The sequence below is a fragment of the Giraffa tippelskirchi genome, chromosome 1, assembly GCF_054371585.1.
Source record: "Giraffa tippelskirchi isolate mGirTip1 chromosome 1, T2T-mGirTip1v1.2.pri, whole genome shotgun sequence".
NCBI lineage: Eukaryota > Metazoa > Chordata > Mammalia > Artiodactyla > Giraffidae > Giraffa > Giraffa tippelskirchi.
This window is the reverse complement of record NC_137275.1, coordinates 173,548,671-173,568,760: the sequence shown is the minus strand read 5'-3', so window position 1 is coordinate 173,568,760 and position 20,090 is coordinate 173,548,671. Positions and strand designations below refer to the sequence as shown.

The 20,090-nt window shown below is 37.8% G+C and overlaps 1 long non-coding RNA gene across 5 annotated transcripts in view; it reads right to left on the bottom strand.

The window, feature by feature from the left end:
* The window catches only part of LOC145512531 (uncharacterized), a 1,082,988-nt gene that overhangs the window by 16,203 nt on the left and 1,046,695 nt on the right, over nucleotides 1-20,090 (bottom strand). The gene's annotated exons all lie outside the window — the stretch shown is intronic.

Genomic DNA, 20,090 nt, shown 5'->3' with positions numbered 1-20,090 from the left:
TGCATTAAGTTATTGCAAATTTAGATGTGAAGACCAAACAGAAGACATATTTGTTATTGGAAAGGGGATTTATATTTCATATTGTTCAGGAAGAGAAACACTTACGTGCTTTATGTGACCTAAGCAAGAAAGATGCCTCTGAGCAGTAGATGAAGCTTTTACACACAAAGAAAGGATTGCATATCATGCATTAAGCAAAGCAACTAAACACAGGAGAAACTGCCAAATCCTTAGGAATAGATACAAGAAGTTTCCAAACAACAAGGAACATGTGTGATTGCTTCATACGCTATGTAGGACTATTCATAAGGCATTAAATTATCAGAAACAATTTGCTGACTTTGAGCAGAACATGCTTAGCTTCTGGCATCATGGGATTTCATTGAGTAAAGGAGTGTTGGTGTCAAAGCTTGCAAAATGGATATAAGTGTCTTGGAAGAAAATACTGGAGAGAGCAACGGATTACTTTTCAAAATTTGGAATCATCAATTCTCTTTCAGTCACCAAGAATAACATGGTGACAAAATTTCTGTCTCTTAAAGAGAAAAGAAGATAACAATAAAATTTAGTTGCCAGCATTGTTACTACATAAAATAATAGTGCATCTTATGATGAATACATAATATCTGAGATTGGAGGAAAAAATAGTAATTGGCCTGATTCTCTGTTTCTTTAATGACTTAACTGTACATACAGGATGAATTGCCTTTACCTTACAGGATTCTATGAACAGATTAGGAGTTCCAACAAATACAGTATTGCTAAAGTTTTTGAAGGATATAATGGCACTGCAACCTCTTTGTAGAAAAACCAGTCTCAGTATTTTAGTAAGCCTGAGAACTTGGAAGTGGTTCTTTCAAATCTAACTCATCTCTAGGGCTCAACGTTCCAAGTTCATTTCATTTACAGTAATATTGCAGACAGCCCCGAGTCATGTGGGACAATTTTGATATCCATCCATGCTTGACTCCAACCTGTTCTTTCTAATAAGACCTTCAGTATATTTTCTAATTGAGAAGATACTGAAACCCCACCTTTTCCATGATGTTTTCAGAGAATTGATGACTTCTACTCTCTTATCCTGAGAAATGTTTGAATTTGAATGTCTGTTTCTTTCATTCACACACTTAATTTAGATTCCAAATGCAAATTTTATCTCTGTCCTTCTATCTTTATTAATTTCTCTCGTCAGTGCTGCCAATAGCTTTGGACAATTCTCTATTGTCTCTGGTGGTTGGTGTTCCCGTGTTGCCAGAGACCTCCTCTGTGTGACTGTCTTTCTAGACCTTCCTGGGTTTTCTTTGCTTTCCCTTTCTGTATAATCTACATCTTCTGGAGCTCTTAAAAAGTGTAAAATACCTGTTTCACCTTTTGCCTTTTCTACTCCATCTTCCTTTGAACTAAAATTGCAATCTCTGGAACATGGTCATTACCCAGAATGCCAAACATAGGTCAATTGCTGTTGCTGTGAAAACTACTGTAAAAAGGCAAGTATAAGCTTCTTCATACTTATTACAGAAAAAATACAAGCTATACAATAGTTTTTTGAGAAAAAGGTGACTGTTTGCTCCAGAAAAGTATTAAGAAAATAAAAGTGCAATAAATGGTACACATAATGTATCCAACATATTTAAAACGTAATTAAAAATAATGCTTTTTTTCCCCTACTGATTGTGATGTCAGCCTTACCATATACAAAATCCTTGTAGTTACCATATTATCTTCTACTCTGTATTAAAATTCTATCTTTGATGAAATCTTCGACCATATATACAAGGCACAGAATCAGGAATTACTTTAGGGTAGGAAGACTCTTGCTTCCTTGTATGTTTGATGGTTTAAAATATATCTATAAAACTTTTGACATTTATTGTGGAACCTGATTGTTTTCATCTGAAGTGAGGGTTGACTTAGCGATATGCTTCTAACAGAATATGTCAGAAGTAATGATACAGGACTTCTTAATGCATCCTCTACCTTGCGCACTCTCTCTGCATCAGTTTTTCTGGGGGAAAACCAGCTGACATTTTGAGAGTGTGCTCAAGCCCAGTTCTAAGAAGAGGTCCAGATAGCAATGAACTGAACCTTCCTTCCAATAGCTAGAGGGGAAATGAGTCCTCTTGCCAACAGCCAGGTGTGTGACCATATTGGAAGCAAATCTCCTAGGTACTTACCTTCAGATGTTTTAGGCCCCAGCTGACAGCTTATCTGCAACCTCAAGAAGGTCCCTGAGCCAGAATATTTAGATAAGCCTTTTCCAAATTTCTGCTGCACTGAAACTACATCACAATAAATGTCTGCTGCTTTAAACAGCTAAGTTTAGGGTAATTTGCAATAGAGAATTAAACAGAAAGAGATGATTATAGCCAAGTTAGATGATACCTCCGGAGAAGGCAATGGCACCCCACTCCAGTACTCTTGCCTGGAAAATCCCATGGACAGAGGAGTCTGGTAGGCTACAGTCCATGGGGTCGCTAAGAGTCGGACATGACTGAGCAACTTCACTTCCACTTTTCCCTTTCATGCACTAGAGAAGGAAATGTCAACCCACTCCAGTATTCTTGCCTGGAGAATCCCAGGGACGGTGGAGGCTGGTGGGCTGCCGTCTATGGGGTCGCACAGAGTCGGATACAACTGAAGTGACTTAGTAGCAGCAGCAGCAGCAGCAGATGATACCTCCAAAATATCTGTTGGTGGAAATAGCTGTAGTACCAGAAGGTAGGCTTCTGGAATGTGGTCAGGTACAATCTACCTTGGCCACACTAGTTTATCCATCTTATTTCCCATCAATCTCCTTCCTTTTATCAGTGGATGTGGGGGGTAGCCTCATGTGTCCCAGTCACCATATCTGTTGGAAGAGGGGAGGGAGATTATCTCTCTATTTTAAAAGTCGCACACTGTGTTGTGTATAGCGACTTAGCAGCAGCAGCAGCACACAGCCGTTATCCATGTTTGAAAGATGAAAATTTCACTGGACAGAGTACATGAGGCTAATCTAACCTGTTACATAGCACCAACAGAATTATCATTAATTTTTTGGAATTTGTAGTTTGAACCATGTCTGCTTTCAGCTGATGCACATACATCTATAGGCATAGAAAGAAATCCAGAATAAAGAAGAGGAAGGAAAAATGAAGTAGCAGCGACTGAGGACCCATTTTACTCTAGGTATCGGACTAGGAAAAACAAATATACCGATAAAAGATATTGATAGATATAGTACTGTAATTTCACTACTTCCTGTGCTCCTGACTTAAATGTTGATCATCTGCTCATGCCTTAAATTTGCCCCTTCCACTGTTTGCACAATCTAATTTCTCTTGGCCACAGACCTTAGCTAATTTTTGCCTATATTTTTCATGTCTTCTCTTGGGTTTGTTGATTAAGCACCAATCAGGGACTTCCCCCAGCAGTTAGGCATCTTCCTTGCAATGCAGGGGATGCAGGTTTAGTCTCTGGTTGGAGAACTAAGATCCCACATGCTGCAGAGCAACTAAGTGCATCTGCCACAACTGGAGTCCTAGTGTCACGATGAAAGATCCCACATGGTGCAATGAAGACCTGATAAAGCCAAAATAAATAAAAAATCACCAATTAACAGCACCAATCACTAATTGTTAATAACTGTCAACTGACATGATTAATTATTAACACTAAATTACATTAATATAATTATCAATTAATAATCAATGTTATTAATGACCACCAATTAATAACAATGCTTCTCATTATGTGCCTTCCCTGTCCATTTTTCTTTTTTTATATTTTTCTTCTATAGGAAACTCTTGCCTTCACTTATCATGACCCCTGATTCCATTCTGCCTGTCTACTTTAGACATAAATGCCTTGTAAACAGAAAACATGTGAGGCACCATGGGCAATGATGCAAAGTGACACAATTTAAAGAATGGTGTGGTGATGAGTGCGATAAACAACAAAGAGATCACTGCTAGTGATGCAAAAGAAATGATCCCAGTGAAAGTTTGTCAATTTTCAAATATTCTTCTCATACACTTGAACATATTTTATCTGATTTTGGGATGGCTCATCACTCAAGTGACTGTAATTCTTTCTTTACCTGATATTAAAATGTTCTGCCAGTAGTTGGACATATTTAGGAGTTTGTGGTCCAAACAGTCTTCTTTTAAGCACAGGTACCACTGAGATAAAAGAGTAATTCTGCTCACTTGATAATTGTTATTTCAAATAAAAATATTTATCGTGAAAGATAAAGAATTGTTACTGTAAAAAAGCAAGTTCCTAAAAGAAATATACACATTGAGATCTTCTCTGAGTTACCACAAAGTCTAACCCTGGTTTATCCCTCAGCTTGACTTGACTGTTTCTTCAGCTTGAATTTGTGAAGTTGGATTCAAAATGTCCTTGTTATATGTACATGGTCAAGGATTTGGGGCTTTGCTGTCTTTCAAATGAAAGCTTTGCCTGCATTCTGTAAATCAAAAGTAAAGCCTTAGTTTTTCTTTACACCCTTGCTACTTAACAAACTGTTACTTTAAAAGGAAAGACTCTTTGTGTCATTGGTGAGACAGGAAAAAATAAAGAAGTTACAACCTCTCCCCAACCTCAACAAACCATCTTAGAAGACAGGAAAAGAAATTTTACTTGCTATGCAAGTTGTTAGGCATCATTTTGCTCTAAAGAATCTTGGTAAAGGAGGAACAGGGGACTTGAGAGAAATCAGAGAAGTTAAAATGAGCCATGTATTAAAGAGGCTACACCAGAGACAGATCAGGGAGGAGACAAGAGAGGCTACATCACCTAGATGGAGAGCAAGTTCCTGAGAGTTGGACTACTTACGGAGAGGAGCAGGGACTTTGCAGAAGCTGCCACATGTGGAAAATATTGACAGGATAGGAAAGAGAGTATTTCTAACGTTTCTCTGGATACATTCCCTCTTAGGCATTTTTTATGAATGGCGGCAATAAAAATTTACTTTTTTTCCCAATTATTTTGGATGCCAGACTAACGCTGTCTTAACATGAAATTATGCCCACAAGGGGTCATGAGATGGCTGGGCTTTGTATGAATGATACAGTTTATAAACTTAGTTGTTTTTTGGTGAGAGAAGGAGAGAACTGATCCCAAACTACTTCTCAATCTTTAAATATCTTAAACTTATTTGTGATGCTTCCCTTAGCAACAAGCTTTATAATACACAATAAGGTCTTCAAATTGGTTTTGGAAGATTGAAACTCAAGAAGTACCCAATGAAGCATGACACACAGATGTAAGGGAGTGGTGAAGCTCACTCTTCCAGTGGCTCCATTTGACTTTCTATTCTTCCATGTTCTCTGATTAACCCATCCCCATATGTCTTCAGTGAGTTAGCCCATGACTTTGTGATTTGATGATGTTGCTCTGTTTTCCCCATTTGTGACATTTCTAGTTACCTCTTAACTCTTCTGAACTTTAGCTTTAGGACTTGTCATTGAGTTCCAGCTCCCTCCCAGCTGATACCAGTTTCATCATTATGTGGTAGGTCTCATGGGCTCCCTTAGAATACAACTCCTTTCTATTTCCAAACACCTTTTGAAAACGTTTATGGTAAAAAAGCAACAAAGGCAATATTTTTTTTCTTTCTAATGGAAACGCAATCCCATAAGATTATGCTATCTTAAAGCATTTTATCTGGAAATAACAATTAAATAGAGTTTTATAGGGTTTAAAATAGAGATGCCTGGTGTCGTCAATAAATCACTTTTTTTTTTAAGAAAAAATATCAATGAATAAATTATTTGCTATACGTTTGTGTATCAGGTCAAGAGCTAATATTTATCATTTCTTAGAAGGCTCAGTTAACTACCCACTCAGGCCCAAACCTCCAGTTGCAATCACATAAATATGGCACCTGCACAATGAATATGGCCAAATGGCCTCAATCATCATAAAAAGAACTGGCCAATGTGTTTTATTTTGTTACCATAAGGTACCTACTGAGCTATAATATGTGCTAAATTACTTAAAAATGATATTCAATGATAAGAATTCAGTTGTGAAACTGAATCTCTTATTAGGAGGACAAACAAAATCCTGGTTGAAGTTATCTTAAGCAAATGTATACCAGTAACTGAGGAGGAAGATACCCACCTATATTTCATAATTGTTTTTAGTGAATTTCAAAGTGTGAGAAACATGATATATGGTTAGATGTATCATGGAAAGAAATATCAGTTATAGATCTCAGAAACTGGGTAAGGGTAGAGATTGATGATATAAGATATATTGCTAATTTTTTTTTTTTTACTGATGTATAGTTGATGTACAATGATACATGTTTCACATGTACAACATAGTGATTCACAATTTTGAAGGTTATATTTCTAATATCTTGAATGCATATACAAGAAAGATGATTGTTCAAATCTTGTCTCTAATTTCTTTCTTACAAATAGCTCACTACTTGGTTTTTAAAGATTTTAAGTTGGAGTAATTAACAAAATAATAAAAGAACTCTTGATGAACACACATGTACATAATGTAATTCCTTGAGTCACAAAAATTTCAATTGAACAAAAATTTTATTGACCACCTTTCTCTGCATCCCTAACTCACTATAATGAACTGTCATGTGATTGCTGGCTAAAGGGAATATTTAGACTATCTCATACTTTTAGATGAAAGAGATAGATCGTGAAAGGGTGTGTGTGTGTGTGTGTGTGTGTGTGTGTGTGTGTGTGTGAGAAAGAGAGAGAATATGAAGGGCCTCAATAGGAGAGGAAAATGAAGTCAGCTGTCAGTTACCTGGGCTAATGGAGTGTGGATAAAACAAAATGGCATATGATCACCCTGAGGGTTTTTTTCCTCACCACCACAAAACTTTCTTTCACAGATAGAAAACTCAAATCAGAGGAGAGGTGAGCCTGGGAAACAATGTGGAGAATGATTTCTAGGATGGTGTTTAAGATTCATATTTTTCTTTTAATCTGACCTCTTTAAAGATTGCTAAGTAAATTTTCTTCCTTTAGCATACCATGTTTCCTCCAACCTTATTCCTATGATACATTCATACCCGTGGCCCATCACTACAAAATATAGTATAGAAGGAAGAGTGGAGCCAGCTGATATGCTAGGCTTATCTCCCCTAATAACAACACGTGTGCCAAGTCGCTTCAGTCATGTCCAACTCTTTGCAACCTTGTGGACTGTAGCCCACCAGGCTCCTCTGTCCACGGAATTTTTCAAGCAAGAATACTGAAGTGGGATGCTGAGCCCTTCTCCAGGGGATCTTCCCAACACAGGGATTAAACCCATACCTCTTATGTCTACCTGCATTGGCAGATGGGTTCTTTACCATCTGTAAAGATGGTACCAAAATAGTTATCACTATAGCCACCAATATAGTTATCACTATTGTCAGTTTCCTTTACTGGAGGAATATATAGAGAACCACCCATAAGAGATCATATAATTCCAAAATGTAATTCTAACCTGAGTAACCAATAAGAAAGGAAAGGGAGAAACAATTACAGAAATCAATATGGGGGCATAAAAAACTATCCAGTAGATTCAGCTTTCAATACAAACAATAGATAAAAACGGAAGGCCAGCTAACCAAAAGAGAAATATAAGAGAGGAGAATGCCAATTAGAAAGGTGTCATGAAGGTTGAAAAGTCAAGTACTTTAACCATTTTATTTGGAGAAAAAAAAATCATGTAGTAGACAGTTGTCTACAGTTGTCTTTTTCACATTTATTCCCTACATCTCCTTTCACTAGTACCCTAATTTTCCTTTGTTTAATTCACTTTATGCATAAGGTTTGTGCAGGACTGATCTCATTTTCAGTTCAGAGATAGGTCCTAATTCACTTTATCCCATCACTTTACCCCCTCCTTCTGACTATCAAGTTTAGTTCAGGGATTGATATTTGGCCCAATTAGGGTAGTGAGAAAGTGTGAATTTCAGGACATATGTAAAAGCCATCAGACACTCTCTTTAAGTTGGTGTTGAAACAGTCTTGAAATATTGTGGCTATTTAAAAAATCATTAGTGGGGAGAGTCTTGAAGTTGAATAGAAACCATAAAAGACAGAGGGGTAAGAGAAGAGAAAAAATTGGTTCAGTGTGTTTCTAGATCTTTTCTCTCTTAAAGCTACAATTATCTCTGGAATTCTAAATTATGTGAGATATTAAATAATCTTCATTATTCAGTTCAGTCACCCAGTCGTGTCCAACACCTTGTGACCCCATGGGCTGCAGCACACCAGGCATCCCTGTCCATCACCAACTCCCAGAGCTTGCTCAAACTCATGTCCATCGAGTTGGTGATGCCATCCAATCATCTCATCCTCTGTCATATCCATCCCCTCCTGGCTTCAATCTTTCCCAGCATCAGGGTCTTTTCCAATGAGTCAGTTCTTTGCATCAAGTGGCCAAAGTTTCAGCTTCAGCATCAGTCCTTCCAATGCATATTCAGGACTGATTTCCTTTAGAATTGACTGGTGTGATCTCCTTACAGTCTAAGGGACTCTCAAGAGTCTTCTCCAACACCACACTTCAAAAGCAGCAATTCTTAGGCACTCAGCTTTCCTTATAGTCCAACTTTCACATCCATACCTAACTACTGTAAAAAACATAGCTTTGACTAGACGGACTTTTGTTGACAAAGAAATGTCTCTGCTTTGTAATATGTTGTCTAGGTTGGTCATAACTTTCCTTCCAAGGTGTAAGTGTATTTTCATTTCATGGCTACAGTCACCATCTACAGTGACTTTGGAGCCCCCCAAAATTAAGTCTGTCACTGTTTCCATTGTTTCTCCATCTATTTGCCATGAAGTGATGGGACCAGATGCTACGATCTTAGTTTTTTGAATGTTGAGTTTTGAGCCAACTTTTTCATTCTCTTCTTTTACTTTCATCGAGAGGCTGTTTAGTTCCTCTTCACTTTCTGCCATAAGGGTGGTGCCATCTGCATATCTGAGGTTATTGATATTTCTCCTGGAAATCTTGATTCCAGATTGTGCTTCATCCAGTCCAGCATTTCTCATGATGTGCTCTGCGTATAAGTTAAATAAGCAGAGTGACAACATACAGCCTTGACATACTCCTATCCCAATTTGGAACTATTCTGTTGTTCCATGTCCAGTTCTAACTGTTGCTTCTTGACCTGCATACAGATTTCTCAGGAGACAGGTAAGGTGGTCTGATATTCCAATCCCTTGAAGAATTTCCACAGTTTGTTGTGATCTACACAGTCAAAGGCTTTGGCATAGTCAATAAAGCAGAAATAGATGTTTTTTTCTGGAACTCTCTTGCTTTTACTATGATCCAGTAGATGTTGGCAATTTGATCTCTGGTTCCTCTTCCTTTTCTAAATCCAGCTTGAACATCCAGAAGTCCATGGTTTATGTACTGTTGAAGCCTGGCTTGGAGAATTTTGAGCATTACTTTACTAGCATGTGAGATGAGTGCAATCGTGTGGTAGTTTGAACATTCTTTGGCATTGCCCTTCTTTGGGATTGGAATGAAAACTGACCTTTTCCAGTCCTGTGGCCACTGCTGCATTTTCCAAATTTGCTGGCATATTGAGTGCAGCACTTTGATAGCAACCTCTTTTAGTTTTTGAAATAGCTCAATTGGAATTCCATCACCTCTACTAGCTTTGTTTGTAGTGATGCTTCCTAAAACCCACTTGACTTTGCATTCCAGGATGTCTGGCTCTAGGTGAGTGATTACACCATTGTGGTTATCTGGGTTATGTAGATCTTTTTTGTATAGTTCTTCTGTGTATTCTTGCTAGCTCTTCTTAAGATCTTCTGCTTCTGTTATGTCCATACCATTTAATATCTTTAATAATCTTCATTATTAAAGGCTGTTTAAATTGGGTTGAGTTTTGCTGTCACTTGCAATCAAATGTTCTTGACTGATCAGAAAACAGAGAATGTGGTGTGAGTTAGCTGCATACTACATTTTGGGGGGTAATCTGAATAGTTGGACATTTTAATCCTCATAGCATCTCCAAGAATAGACAGTATAGAAATAAATTTCAGCCAACCTAGAGCCTTAATCTGAGAGGGGTACCCACTTGAGAAATTGACCTTAAGAGGCAGAAGAGCCTTGCATTCATCCTTGCAAGAATATATTAGGGATGTTACTAGTTACTTGTACCTAGTGGATGGAAGGCATGTAGAAGCTACAAGAGTCAAAAGAACAGAAGAGAAGAGAAAAGGGGAAAAAAAGAAAAGAAAAATGAAACTGGGCAGTAATGACTAAGGAAGCTTCTTTAAGAACTTGCAAGTATCGTCACAATCATCAGGAGATATCTTGGTACTGGGGTGTCTTTATCGGATTTTGAAGATCAGAGAAGCTTGCCTATCCAAAGGAACTGAGGCTGTCTCTTCTGATCAGTGAAGTCATCTGTGTGAAGTCAACTGTGCTTATTTTTTATTGGAATATCATTGCTTTACAATGTTGTTTCTGCTGTACAAAAACATGAATCAGCCATAAGTATAAATATATGTACTATACAGCAGCTTTCCACTAGCTATTTTACACGTGGTTGTATATACACGTCAATGCTATTTTCCCAAAGCTTTAGCAACGTTAAAGTACCTTGACTCCCCTGTCTGGCAGTGTCTTTTTGTTAATTGCAATGTTGTTCCTATTAAACATCATACTGTTGTATATCATTAAATACAAACTTGACCTGCATGTCAGAAAGGCCACAAAAATTGCAAAAGATCGCACAGCGAGTTAAGTAGTTCCAGAGCCTGAAGTTTTTACTGTCTTCAAAGCCCATGTGTTTTTCAAAACATGATTTTGCTTCTGTCTTCTCCTGAGGGAGAATAATTTCCAAACTGAGGAGGATAAATAAAGCATCTCAAAGAGGAAATTAAAGTATTAAATAGAAGAGTAGATTAAGGAAGCACCTGCACATGCTAACTGAGTCTCAGACTTCAAGTCCAGTTGAAATATGTAATACGGACCAGACAAATTTGTAGATGACTTGAACATTTGAGAATTTGTGGAATGGAGATGGTAAACATTGTCTTCCAAAGAGGGAAAAGGTGGATGCTGAGACTTTTGATTGGTGATTTACAATGTTTAGCCTAGACTGCTTCTCTGAATTTCACAGCTAAGTATTCTATAACTGTAACATTAGAATTAAGGTGCATTTAGATAAGTTTAAGCAAAGGTTTTCTAAAAAGTTAGGTTTTGAGTGACCAGTATCTGTGCCATGACACATTTTTTTATTAAAAAGAAATTTAGGTAGGGCTCTCCAGAGAAACAGAATCAACATTATATAAATATATTATATATACATATATATATTATATCTATAATTTGAGGAATTGGTGCACACAGTTATGAAGTTTAACAAGTCCCAAGAGGGCTGTTGGTCAACGAGCCAGTTAGAAAGCCAGGTGAGCTAAAGGTGTAGTCCCAGCCTGAAAACCAGTAGATTCAAGACCCAGAAGGAGCTGATGTTCCAGTTGAAGTCTGAAGAAAGAAAAATCTCAGCCCATATACCTCCTGCTCCTACACTAATGTAACCTTTGCAACCATTAACATCCTCACCTGAGTAATATATTTGTTTTAATGGATGACCCTAAACAGACATATCAGTATCACCCAAAGTCCATAGTTTACGTTAGGGTTCACTCCTTTGTTATACATTCTACTGTTTTAACAAATGTATAGTAACATGTATCCATCATAGTAGTATCACACATAATAGTGTAACTGCCCTAAAAAATCTTCTATGCTCTGCTTATTCCTCTCTTCCTCCCTTCCCAAATTCTTTGTAGACAGTGATCTTTTTATTGTCTTCATAGTTTTGACTTTTCTAGAATGCCATATAATTGGAGACATACAGTATGTAGCATTTTCAGATTATTTTCTTTTACTTAATGTCTTAGTCTGTTTACATTGCTATAAAAACAACAACAACAAAAATACCTTAAAATTGGAGCTTATAAATAATAAATACTTATTTCTCACAGTTCTGGAGGCTGGGAAGTGCAAGATCAAAATCTGGAGATTTGATGTTCAGTGAGAACTCATTTCTTGGTCTTTTCCATCCTATACTCAAGTAGGGGAAGGAGGGCAGGTATCTCTTGGTCTCTTTTATAGGGGCACTAATCCCATTCAGGAAGACTGCACCTTCATGAATTAATCACCTCCCAAAGACCCTCACCTCCTAATAACCATCACCTTGGGAGTTGGGATTTCAAATATGAACTTTAGGGGGATACTTCTATTCAATCTTTAACACTGAAATAATAACAGGCATTTAAGATTCCTACATATTCCTGGCGTGATAGCTCACTTAGTGCTGAATAATATTCCATTTCTAGATACACCATAGTTTATCCAGTCACCTAAAAAAAGGGTATCTTGGTTGCTTTTAGGTTTTGGCAATTACAGATAAAGCTTCTGTAAGCATCTATGTGCAGGTTTTTGTGTGGGCATAGTTTTTTACTCACTTAGGTAAATGCAAAGATGCATGATTACTGAATCCTATAGTAACAGTATGTTTAGTTTTGTAACAAAATGCCAAACTGTCTTCCACAGTGGCTTTACTATTTTGCATTTCCACCAGCAGTGAATGAGAATTCTTGTTACTCTCATCCTCACCAGTATTTGGTATTGTCAGTATCTTGGATTTTGAGCATTTTCATAGGTATGTGTATTTGTGCTCAGTCTTGTCCAACTCTTCACAACCCTGTGGACTGTAGTTGCTAGGCTCCTCTGTCCATGGAGTTTTCCAGGCAGGGATACTGGAATGGGTTGTCATTTCTTACTCCAGGGGTATCTTCCCGACCCAGGGATTGAACCCACGTCTCTTGTGTCTCCTGCATTGGCAGGCAGATTCTCTACCACTAGCTCCACCTGAGAAGCCCTTTGGTAGGGATGTGAAAGTGAATGTCGCTCTGTTGTGTCCGACTCTTTGTGACCCCATGGACTATATAGTCCATGGAATTCTCCAGGCCAGAATATGGGAGTGGGTAGCCTTTCCCTTCTCCAGGGGATCTTTCCAACCTAGGGATGAAACCCAGGTCTGCCACATTACAGGTGTATTCTTTACTAGCTGAACCACAATGGAAACCTAAGAATAATGGAGTAGGTAGCCTATCCCTTCTCCAGCAGATCTTCCAGACCCAGGAATTGAACGAGGTCTCCTGCATTGCAGGCAAATTCTTTACCAACTGAGCTATGACAGAAGCTCAATACTTCATTGCAATTTAACAATTTCTTAATGACAAATTATGTTGAGTATCTTTAAATATACTTGTTTATCACCTATATAGCTTCTTCAGTGAGGCATCTGTTTCAGGTTTGTTGTCCATTTTTTAAATCAGGCTGTTCATTTTATTATTGTTGAATTCTAAGAGTTCTTTGTATGTTTTAATAACAGTCCTTCCTCAGATATGCCTTTTGCCAATATTTTCTTTCAGTTTGTGGTTTGTCTTCTCATTCTCTTGAGACTGTCTTTCACAGAGATCTTTTCTCAAAGATCAGCCAGCTATATCTATGTGAATCTATTTCTAATTAATATCCTGGTCCATGGATTTATTTGTGTGTGTGTGTGTGTGTGTGTGTGTGTATATATGCACATATATTATATATATATATATTTAACCAATGCTACACATTTTAATACTGTAGCTTTGTAGTAATTGTTGAAGTCAGGCTGTGTCAGTCCTCCGATTCGGCTCTTCTATATTGAGTTGGCTATTTTGGGCCTTTGCAATATACTTATACAAGTAATCCAAGTTCATTTTCAGATAACACTATACCACTTCACAGAAGTGCCAGTATCTTATAATAACAAAATATTTTGAATTTCTCCCTTCCATCCTCTGTATCATTACTGTCATTTATTTTACTAATATATAAGCCTACAGAAGTATGCCATAAAAAGCATATATAGTTAAACACATACATTGTTGTTATTATTTTGAATAAACTTACTTGTTAGATAATTAAGAATAAGTTTTAATTTTACCTTTACTTTACTCACTCATTGTTTTTCATTTCTTTACGTAGATAACAGTTTTTGATCAATACCACTTCTCTTCTCTCTGAAGAACTTCTTGTAACATTTCTTTCAAGGAAGGTGTACTGGTAACAAATTTCTTCAATTTCTGTTTGTCTGAGAAAGTCTTAAATTCTTCACTTTTGAAGAGTCATTTCACAGGGTACAGATTTCTGGATGGGCTTTTTTTCTTAATTTAAATATTTCACTCCACTCTCATCTTACTTGCATAGTTTCTGAGGAGAAGTCAGATATATTCTTATATTGGTTCTTCTGTAGATATGCTGTTTTTTTGGGGGGGATTTTTAAATTTATCTTTGGTTTTCTGAAGCTAAAAATTGATATGTGTCTTTTTGTTTGATTTTTGGGTTTTGTGTGTGTGTGTGTGTGTGTGTTTTGGGGGTGGAATTTATCTTATTTGGTATTTTCTCAGCTTTAGGTATGGTATTTGACTTTAACTTGGGGAGAATACTGCTCATTATTATTATTATCACCCATCGCTTCAAATATTTCTTCCGTTCCATTCCTTTTTTCTATATTGTACCTTTAGCATTGTATCTCACAGTTCTTAGATATTCTGTTCTCCAGTCTTTTTTTTTCTCTTTGCTATGTATTTTTAGAAGTTTCTATTGACATGTTCTCAAGCTCAGAGATTTTTTTCTCAGTCATGTCCAGACTACAGATAACCAATCAAAGGCATTTCTCCCAAGGGCAGGTTTTGCTAAGAACACAATGTTCTGGTGTGTTTCAAAATGGTCACTTTTCCTCTTCCGTCTCTGAGAAAAACCAGAGGGGATTTTTCTCTGATCTTTACCATGAGAAACTGGTAGAACTCCCAGGACTAAAATTTAAGAAAGTGTGAGGCGCACTCTGACTTGGTCCTCCTGGAGTTTTAATCTCTCAGACTTGTTCACACTGAACCTCCAGGAATTTGTCAATCACAGCTATGAATTTTCTACCCTAGTACTGGTTCCTACAGAAGTTTCTGGTGTCTAGGTTTTTGCTCCCACAAGTTACCTGTCTCTTCAATTTTGGGGGCTGTGGTTTGCTCTGTGACTTCTCTGACAGATCTAAGAAATGTTGATTTTTTTCAGTTAATTCAGTTTTCTGCTTGTTAGGATGGAGAACACTTCTAAACTCCTTACACTCCAGACCAGAACCCAGAATTCTACAATCTACTCTTTAAGCTAGAGTGTTTAGCATATAATTAATATATTTTGTGGAAAAGACTCACTTATCCAAAGTTTATCAATTCCTTTAGTTTCCACAATAGACTTCTGTTACAATTATCTTAAAAAATGTATTTTAAATGAAAATATGTTTAAACTCAATGAAAGCATTCTTTTCCACTTAAATATTCCTTATCTTTTAATTTGTGAATGAAAATGTGGATGAACAATGCATCTATTTCTGGAGGGTGCAATTTTAAGCAATTTCTTGCTTTTTTTTTTTTCTATATTGCTTATTTTTAAAACATATATGTGTATTGATTTCATAAAAACAATAAATGCTTTTAAAAGAAATATCTCAATAGGTTAGATTTGTGGGCCCTTAAGATGAAGAGTAACAAGGACAAATGTAAATTTCTGCTTTTAGTTGTAAAGAATTTTAGAACTAACTCATAAATGGCACTCTCAAAACCACGTGAAGGTTTTCATTTCCAAGTTCAGTGTCAGCTTTTCGTTAGTAACATCCTACCGGTAAAGGAAGCATGCAAGGTCCTTGGCTAGAGCCCTGAAGCTTCCGTAAGGGGGAAACCGATTTATATGCATGATTCTATTCTTTTTCAAAATTATAAGTATTGCAAGTAGTGCTGTTATTGCAATATTATATTTTTATGTTAAACTTCTACACAAGAATAAAAACAGTACAAAGAATAGCCATGCATTTGCCACTCATAAAATCTCAGCATTTTGCCTTATTTGCATTAGACCTTTTTTCTTAAAAAGTTAAATATATGGATACAATTGAAAACTCTTGCAAGCCTCTCTTCTCCTTGAAACCTCCATCTATCCTGCTTTCTAGAACTAGATTGTATTTGTTGTATCCCAGCTAAATTCTTGTAGAAATCACACCTAAATATTGATTTAGTGATTTTTTTCTACCTTTCTAGGATACAATGAAATGGTCTGATCCCTTTCTACTCCCCCCCAAATGTTGTCTATTTATCCAATATTGTTGTAGTCTGTGACACATGCAGTATCTGCCTAAATCCTGAAAATATCAGGGAGATTAATACTTGAGTCCAACTGTGGATTGAAAGATTCAACTGTGGATTTTCATTAAAATTCATAATTCCCCATTAAGTATTAATAATATTAGTTCCTGTTTTGCAGTTTGTACAAAAACAATGAATTTCATTTGAGGAGAAAAGGAATTGGAACCTATTCGCAGGTTTTAACAGTCCTGAAAGACTACATTGCTTTTAGTTCTGTATGTGGAAACCCCCTCATAGAAAAAAGCAGATGATAACATCTGTCTTGTTTAATAATATATGAAAAATAAAACTGGGCAGAAATGACAGTTTTACGGCGCTAAGCCGCAAGTGACCTGATCAAGTTAGAAATTCGTCTTCAGTTTAGAAGGGTGTGGTCCCAATCCTAACGACTTACCAATTACTTTCTAAACCAATGGGATAGAAAAGATGTAGAGAATCGTGCATTCATGATAGGGCCAAACGATCAATAGTCTCCCCTGCCTTGATTAGAATCCCACTGGCGCCTATTAAAACTTAGAGTTGAAAGTTCAAGAGAGTACTCAGGAAGATCAAGCTGCCTCTGTGGTCATCCAATCAAAGCTGTCTCTGTGGTCATCCAATCAAAGCACATAGGGTGAGTGAAGGCAATCCAACAGATGATGTAAATGAGTGAGCCAGGAAAGGCTAAGTGAAATTCAGAGCATCAGACGTTTAGAGAGGGAGGAAAAAAGAACAAGAGCCTAACTCTTCCTCTAAGAAAGATCAGGAATATCTGGGGATAAAATGCTTAAGTTCTGAGTTACAGGAGGCTGGCTTCTAGATAAATCAGGGAAGAAAGATGAATAATAAGAGCCCTGTAACTTGTATTTATATGCTGCCTTTCTCTGAGAAGTTCATGGTACTTTATGGCTAACATCTAATTAAACTTTACAACATGCCTGGAAGTGAGGAATCAAGTGTTATTGCCCCTGTTTAACAGATAGGAAACCACTTTACTCTGGGCCTCAGCTAACACTGTTAGTGGCACATCTGAAAGGCGGCTTCAAATTTATCTTCTGTATCAATACTGTAGCCATTGTCCTTTCTTACTGAGACCATCAAGACTTCAAATAGTGTTGTAAGATATCAAGGACAGTACAAGAAATCTGAATGAATCATTATTTCCATTTGGTGAATGTTTATCCGTAAATGGATGGCTGCTCTTTCCACATGAGAAGCACTCTAATTCCAAAAATAACTATGCAATGTCGAAAAAGAATCCCCATTCACAGGAGGGAAAACTGAGACTCAGAGAGTGTGAGCAACCACCCACTTTTACCAAGTACGTGGCAGCGCCAGGATCTAAATCAGCCCTTCTCAACCTTAAAACTCAAGCTGTCTTAATACAATATAGGGTGTGATTTCTACTTTCCATATCGTAAGTGTGAACACTTTGGACTGGGCTGAGATACATGGATAAACATCCTCTTTAACATCCTTAGAAAGTGCCTCATTCTCTGGCCTTTGAGTATCTCTCTAGTCAGGTCTCTGAATATATTCCATAGCAACAAAACTGGATTAACTTTCCACTCTCCACTGTAGCCTTCCCACCCTACACCTGAGTCTTCTTTTCTCTCTTCTTATCTGCTAAAGTGAAGTCGCTCAGTCATGTCCGACTTTTTGTGACCCCATGGACTATAGCCTACCAGGTTCCTCCATCCATGGGATTTTTCCAGGCAAGAATACTGGAGTGGGTTGCCATTTCGTTCTCCAGATCTTCCCAATCCAGGGATTGAACCCGGGTCTTCCGCATTGTAGGCAAACGCTTTACTGTCTGAGCAACCAGGGAAGCTCACATCTGCTAAACTGCTCATTATCCCCAGGTCTCAGTTTAGGTGTCACTTCTTGGAAATATTCTTTGACTCCCAAGATTAGACAAGGGACCCTTCTTCTGTTTCTATCAAGTCTTGGATCACCACCATTACAGGACTTTTCACTCTGTTATTTGTAATTTCTTTTTACCTGTAAACTCCACATCAGAGGGACTGTTTCTCTTCTGCCAACAAATGAAGCCTTTAGAATGGTTCTGAGTTACAGGCACAATGGTTGGCAATAGTAGGCATTTAATAACTTCATGTTAAATGAAGAACCCTGAGCCTTCAATTATTTACATTATCCAGCCCCCAATATGCCCCAGACTTTCACCTCCTTTACCAGAATCAACCAAGGGCTGCCAGTCCATGGTCAAGCATATGGCCTTGATTAGCTCCTCTCTCTGAGCCTGCAAAGTTTGATAGTCTTAGCTTGTCCAAGCAAAAAAATAAGACATACCAACTAGCTCACCAGTGCTGCGGTACCCTCACAGGACATCTATGCTGTCTGTGTCCCTGGTGCTTGCATTTCTTGGATGCCTGGTGAGATCCACACAGTCAAATGTTTTGGCATAGTCAATGAAGCAAAAATGGATGATTTTCTGGAATTCTCTTGCTCTTTCAATAATCCAACAGATGCTGGCAATTTGATCTTTGATTCCTCTGCCTTTTCTAAAACCAGCTTGAACATCTGGAAGTTCACCATTCACGTACTACTGAAGCCTGGCTTGGAGCATTTTGAGCATTACCAGCATGTGAGATGAGTGCAATTGTGCGGTAGCTTGAGCATTCTTTGGCATTGCCTTTCTTAGGGATTGGAATGAAAACTGACCTTTTCCAGTCCTGTAGCCACTGCTGCATTTTCCAAATTTGCTGGCATATTGAGTGCAGCACTTTCACAGCATCATCTTTCAGGATTTGAAATAGCTCATCTGGAATCCCATCACCTCCACTAGCTTTGTTTGTAGTGATGCTTCCCAAGGCCCACTTGACTTTGCATTCCAGAAAGTCTAGCTCTAGGTGAGTGATCATACCATTGTGATTATCTGGGTCATGAAGATCTTTTTTGTGTAGTTCTTCTGTGTATTCTTGCCACCTCTTCTTAATATTTTCTGCTTCTGTTAGGTCCATACCATTTCCGTCCTTTATTGAGCCCATCTTTGCATGAAATGTTCCCTTGGTATCTTGAGAAATCTGTATGCAGGTCAGGAAGCAACAGTTAGAACTGGACATGGAACAACAGACTGGTTCCAAATAGGGAAAGGAGTACATCAAGGCTGTATATTGTCACCCTGCTTATTTAACTTATATGCAGTGCACATCATGGGAAATGCTGGGCTGGAGGAAGCACAAGCTGGACTCAAGATTGCTGGGAGAAATATCAATAACCTCAGATATGCAGATGACACCACCCTTATGGCAGAAAGCAAACAAGAACTCAAGAGCCTCTTGATGAAAGTGAAAGAGGAGAGTGAAAAAGTTGGCTTAAAGCTCAACATTCAGAAAACTAAGATCATGGCATCTGGTCCCATCACTTCATGGCAAATAGATGGGGTAACAATGGAAACAGTGACAGACTTTTTTTGGGGGGCTCCAAAATCACTGCAGATGGTGACTGCAGCCATGAAATTAAAAGATGCTTGCTCCTTGGAAGAAAAACTATGACCAACCTAGACAGCATATTAAAAAGCAGAGACATCGCTTTGCCAACAAAGGTCTGTCTAGTCAAAGCTATGGTTTTTCCAGTAGTCATGTGAGGATGTGAGAGTTGGACTATGAAGAAAGCTGAGTGCTGAAGAATTGATGCTTTTGAACTGTGGTGTTGGAGAAGACTCTTGAGAGTCCCTTGGATAGCAAGGAGATCCAACCAGTCAATCCTAAAGGAAATCAGTCCTGAATATCCATTGGAAGGAATGATTTTGAAGCTGAAACTCCAATACTTTGGCCACTTCATGTGAAGAACTGACTCATTTGAAAAGACCCTGATGCTGGGCAAGATTGAGGGCAGGAGGAGAAGGGGATGACAGAGGATGAGATAGTTGGATGG